Source organism: Fukomys damarensis, unplaced genomic scaffold (assembly GCF_012274545.1).
Source record: "Fukomys damarensis isolate Sample0158 unplaced genomic scaffold, DMR_v1.0_HiC HiC_scaffold_12, whole genome shotgun sequence".
NCBI lineage: Eukaryota > Metazoa > Chordata > Mammalia > Rodentia > Bathyergidae > Fukomys > Fukomys damarensis.
Genome location: NW_022900924.1, coordinates 9,434,971 through 9,441,071, shown reverse-complemented (window position 1 = coordinate 9,441,071; position 6,101 = coordinate 9,434,971). Strand labels below are relative to the sequence as shown.

The following is a 6,101-nucleotide window of genomic DNA, read 5'->3' as shown; positions in this document are numbered from 1 at the left end:
ATTTCCCCATGATTGTGCTTGAACTAGCATCACAGGGCTCAGAGCTCAGAAAGTCCCGCCGTACGGTGTGATTGATTCTCCCAGAACAGAGCTTGTTGCGGGTTGGGGTCTTACTGTATAAAGCATTTACCACCCCACAGATTCTTTCGTGCACCTTTCCAGCCAGTATCCCCTAAACTATCCACTATCTAATTTCTGTGAACTCTTTTCCTGTTTTTAAATCAAAAAGATATTTTATTTTAAACAGATAGTGCTATAAGTCATCAAAAATAATTTACAATAGGTATCTGCCTCTTAAATATTATGATGTCTCATAAAGTTTAATGAGGGTCAACCATTTTAAAAATTATCTTTTTACTGCTTCACAAGCACAAGGACCTGAGTTTGATTCCCGGTACCCCCCCAAAAAAGTCTATTTAGAAGATAATAGAAAAAAAATTGTCTCACGTCTTCTAAGAAAGAAAATCATAATTTCCTGATCAGATTAAAAGAATTCCTTCAGTAAAGGGGACTAAAAAGAAACACAAATAAATATGACTAGAAATGGCCTAGCTTTGGTCTTCTGTATAAACCCAACTCTAGAATTCAAATGATTTTCTATTTTCTCTCTGTGTGATGAATTTTCTACAGCAGCTCAGAAAGGACCTTGATGTCTCTACCCAGGCAGGGGCACTGTGGGCTTCACCTGCCCAGCACATTGTTTCTAAAGCTCCCACGGTACTGTGTTGCCCATCAAGGTACTGTCCCCTCCAGGGACCCCTAAGCAGATTCCACTGCTGTGAGGAGGGGCCATCGCAGGTTGCCTTAGCAGCAGAGCACTTCTGGGCCCGGGGATCCACCACTTTCAGGCAGCGTCCAGCTGACACCTGGTATAGCCAAAGGTCCACCGCTGCGGCCCACCTGACCTGTGAGGCATGGTGGGTCTGATGAGCGAGTTTCTGACGTGTCCAGACAAAGGAGGTTATTTAAAACCAAATCATGCTCTTCGTTGTAAATCCAGACCTGAGCTGGGTCTCCATCGTTGCAGGCCTTGAGCACGAGGAGGCCTCCCTTCTGCCTTGGGGGGCCCCGGGCCACCAGCCATTTATTGGTCTGAAAGTGACAGAGCCAACCATGCTGCAAGACTCTGGGCCGCTTGGGCCCTCTGGTGACCAAGACAGGATGCTGGGCTTTGGCATTGGGCCCGGGATCGCATTTCTGGGTAAATGTTATCCAGATACCATTCGAATGCCTGGCAGCCGGACCTCTTCCTCAACTCAACATGTGCACTGATGTTTCCAGAGCCTGTGGTCTTGAGACCAGGGCTTAAGGAAAAATCCTGCTCCTTGTCTCCAGCCAGCCGGACGTGTGGCAGCCTCAGTTGAGCGTCATGGTGTCCTGGCCTTCGGGAGAGCCGAGGGCCGCGTCTTCCGGAAGATGCGTCCTACTCTCGAGCAAGGGATGATAAAGTTTCTGGCCACACATCCAGATCTGAAATGATCTTTCCAGATTTTCTCCTCCCCAGATAGCCACACCAGCGCCGTGCTGTCCAAGCCATTGAAACACTGTCTGTTCACCGCAAACAGTGGGAGCTTCACCCGTGCCATGGCGCTGTCTGCTCCTCCCAGCTCGGAAGGCGGAACCAGATCCCCCCGGAGGTGCAGCTCTCAGTTGAAGCTTCCCCCACAGCGGGCAGGAGCTGCAGGCCAGCGTGTGGGCGCTGGTGACGACCTCCGGGAACGAGGCCTTCTCCGGGAGCGTGGGCTGTTCCGAGCGTCCTTCCCCGAATCCACCCTCACCTTGGATTTCGGACTAATTTTTGCAGGAGGTGTTTTGGGACATCCTCATCTAGTTTTCCTTTCAAATCGTCCAAGTCACTGTCGTCATCCACGAGGATGATTTCATGAAGTGGGTAGGCGGGTGCGGCCTAGCGCACTGCACCGTCCGGAGCAAGGCAGAAAAGGCCTCGCTGTCGGAACAGCACCGCCAGCTACCGCAGGTCAGCTGGGTGAGGCCTCTCTGTACCTGCTGCGTTCCTCGTGTGGGGAGCACCTCTGCGGTAGCCCGGACGGTCACCGATGAGCTTATTAAAGGTGCGCTTCTGATAGCCCAAATCTCTCAACTCCTGATCATGTTCACTGAAAATCGTACCGCATTCAGAAGAGACTTTCAGATGGTCTTTTTCTGGATCTTCAGTTTGATTATCATATCATCAATTTTGTTTGTTTTAAACTGTGTATCTAACATTCGACTTGGACCTCGAGTAAAACAAGGATAGAATTTTGGGGGAATGGTCCATTGGGCCCAGACCCATGGATGGGCATGTTCTTTTTTGTTTTTTGCACCAGGGATCCAACTGGGGTGGGGAGGGGCAGGCGGCGGTGGCACCACTGAGCTAAATGTCCGGCTGTTGGTGGGCACATTCTTAAATGGCCGAGTCACTGCACTGAAGGTGAAATAAACAAAAAGTAAAACTGTCCAGGCCGCAGATGTAAAAAGGCACCCATCAGAGAAATACCGAACTGTGACACTTCCCATTATAGACCTAGCATAGCTGAAGGGCCATTCACAGGAAACAGCAGCCGGGTAGTGTAGTGGGTCACAGGGCCCCGAGCTTTGCCCAGTCCCCAGCTGCAGCCTCGCTGGAGGCCTGGCCTCCTCCCACGCCGCATCCTTTCTTTTTTTGCACTCAGCATTGTTTGTGAGATTTGTCCACGCTATCACCTGTGGTCACCGGGTTCTCTCTTTTCCTTACATGGCTGTATGTTATATGAATACAGTGGCACCTCAGTTCATGAACTCATCCTCCCCATGACTCTGGTCATAAACACAACTGGACTAGAACCAAGTCACGTTTCCCCGTAAGGTCGACGTTGAACTAATGGCTTTGATTCAGTTCTTGTCCGGCTCAGTTGTGACCAGAATCGTGGGAAAAATCCAGTGTGTGAACTGCAGTACCAATGTGTTTCCGTTATTCATTCCACTGTTGCTGGGTTTTCAGGTTGTTTGCAGTTTTTGCCTAGAAATAAAGCTGATACGAACTTTTATTGTTTTTGTTGTAGTACTGGGGATTGAACCCAGGGCCTTCCCACTGAGCTATATCCATGGCCCTTTTTAATTTTTTGAGACTGGGTCTCCTGAATTGCCTAAGCTGGGCATGAGCTTGTGATCCTCCTACTTCAGCCTCCCAGAGGAGAAGGGCGTTGCACGTGTACCCCCATGCCTGGCTTCCTGTCCATTTCTTTTGGTGAACACAGCTCTCAGTCTTGTTGGGTACGTGCCCAGGGGTGGGCTGCCGCTCAGAGGGTATGCGCAGGTGTAGGGGGCCTGCCCTCGTTTCTCCACAGTGCTTGTACCACTGACCCTCTGGCCCAGCACGCTAGATTTCAGTTGCTTTATACCCCAGGCACTCGAGACTCCTTTCTTTGAGGGCAGAAATAATTGCTTTCTCAACTTGTTCTAACCGACTGGTTTATTCTGTATTTTGTTTTATTTTATAATCTGTAGGATCAAGCATGTTTTCCTAGAAAACGAACTATGTGAATTTAAAATTTCATCAGTACAATTCTTAGAGGCTTTGATATGTAATATTTTCATTTTGTATTTTCTCTTAAAATGCACAAAGATTAAATAGGGCTGGCTATACAGCTCAGTTTTAGAGCGCTGGCCTAGCAAAAAGATTAGTCTGGATTATAAATTTGTAGCAAAAAAAAAAAAAAATAGCCTTCTGCTGCATTTTTCACTTCCTCAAGACTTTTTCAGTTTTTATGCTTATGAGCTTCTGAAGTATATACATTAAGCATATGTTCTTACATTTCTTGATGTATAATCTTGGGGTTCTGTATGCTGATACCCCAGGTATAAAGGTGCATCTCCTACTACCACTTTTTGTGAGGCAGGCGTGGTGCCACTGAGCTCAATCCCCGGCCTCCTACCCCTACTTCTACAATTCCCCACCTCTGTGTCAGTTTGGTTGGGTCAGAATTTGGTGTGACTTATTACCATGTTGGTACCGTCATGGCTGAGCCAAAGAGTGGATTTTGTTTCTAACTTTTTTTATGCTTTTAAGAATTTTGTTTTCTCCTCAAGTTATCACCTCATTTTTCTGTTTGCTTAGTTCTAAATATGTTATGAAATTTTACACTATCTAGGAAAGATCCGGAGCTGATCCACCTGTCCACTTCGAGTCCTAGGGCAAGACAGGGTCTCGCTGTGTAGCTCAGGCTGGCCTTGAATTTGTACCACAGAGATCCTGGGAATTTCATCGCAGCTCAAACACTGCCATCATGGACAGAGCAGAGCAGGGGTTGCAGAATGAGTGCAGGCTGCGGGACCCTTTCCGAACCCCACAGACAGGACAGAGCTGACAGAACTGCTCAGCGACAGCCCTGCTCTAACTATGAAAAGGAATGGCTGGGTGTGGTGGCACATGCCTGTAATCCCAGTACTCTGGAAGGCTGAGGCAGGAAGATCCCAAGTGTGAGCCCAATCTGAGCAATTTAGTGAGATTCTACTTAAGTGAGAAGAGAAACTCAGCCTAAAAAGAAATACGTATTTTTTGAGACAGGTCTTGCTCTGTAGTCCACCGTGGCCTTAGGCCTGCCATGTGGCCCAAGTTGGCCTGAACTCAGGATCCTCCTGCCTCAGCCTCCAGGGTGCTGGGATTACAGAAGTGTCAGGCTCCCCACCCCCAAAGCAAAACCTTGAATGTTAATTCTAACACAGTAACATCAGTTCCTATCAATTGCCTTTTCTTTTGAATATAGATCTGATTTTTCTGTACATGTGTAATTTAAATTTGTATCCTAGATACCATGAATACATTGCAGAAATTATGAAGTTTTTTTTTCATTTTTAAAAGTAGGCATTTAGCTTGGCTGAAATCAAGAGTTCAAACTGATTCTCTGTGATGGTCAGCAGCTGAAATTTCTCTGAACTCTGCGAGCCTTTTCTGGGCTACTTGGCGTCTGCTCTGAACGCTTTAGGGACTGGAAATTCAGGTGGAGTTTATACAGGATGCACGGGTTCCTTCTTTCTGGGATTTATCCCCTTTTCAAGGGCTGGGGATATTCTGAACCTTTTTAGCCAGTCCTAGGAATTGAATCCAGGGTCTTTGTCACTGAGCTATATCCTCAGTTCTTTTTGAGACCAGGAATTGCTAAGTTGTCCAGGCTGAGCTTGAACTTGTGGTCCTCCTACCTTCCCTCTCCGAGTGTTAGGATTCCAGGCTGGCTCTATCCAAGCCATCCCCCGCCCCCATCAAACTCAGGACCTTGCACTTGCCAGGCGTGGTGCCACTGAGCTACATCCTGGTCCTGTCCAAGTTAATACCACAGGGCACCCACTGGGGCTGGTCCTCAGACAAAAAACCACACACGTAGTAAAATCACTCAATGCCATTCCCCCCAGCTGCACCCCCTCCAGGAGTCCAGTCTCTTCCTTACAGAAGTTGTATTCTATTGAGAATTTAGTTGTCATTTGCAAGGGGTTGGACGGAAAGGAGAAGCTTGTCCTCCATTATCAGAGGCAGAACTTTCTTCATGGCCACTCAATATATTTTCTGTATTTCACATTTTATTTATTTATTTATTTTGGTTTTTTTGAGGCAGGGTCTCACTATGTAGTTGAGATTGACCTGGAACCCACTATGTAGCCCAGGCTGGTCTCAAACTCACAGCGATCCTCCTGCCTCAGCCTCCCATGTGCTGGGATTACAGGTGTGCGCACCAGTCATGTTCAGGGTGTCCTAGGGGAAGGAGGGCTGACAAATGTCTTCACATACATATAAAACCACCCCATTCCCAGTCTGACGTAAATGTAAAGCTTTACAGAGCAGCAGTGTTGCCCAATGTGGTAGGCTATGTCTGTATTTCCAGCAATTAAGAAATGTAGCAAGGGCTGGGGATTTAGGTCAGCAGTTCGGTGGCCTGCCTTGCAAGTGCAAAGACCCAAGTTCAATCCCCGGTATCAAAAAAAAAAAAAAGGCTGTATCTGTAGCTCAATATAAAGGCTCTGGGCCCCGAGTTCAAGCTCCAGCCCCCACCCGCACACAGTCTGGTTAGCAGTAAGTGAAAGGTGTTATGCAGACTCAGCCGACTGTAATACTTTATTGAGAAGACACA

General features: G+C 47.5%; 1 pseudogene; it reads right to left on the bottom strand.

Moving 5' to 3' along the window:
* Positions 1-456: 456 nt before the first annotated feature.
* On the bottom strand, positions 457-3,071 carry LOC104848194 (annotated as a pseudogene).
* Positions 3,072-6,101: the final 3,030 nt, after the last annotated feature.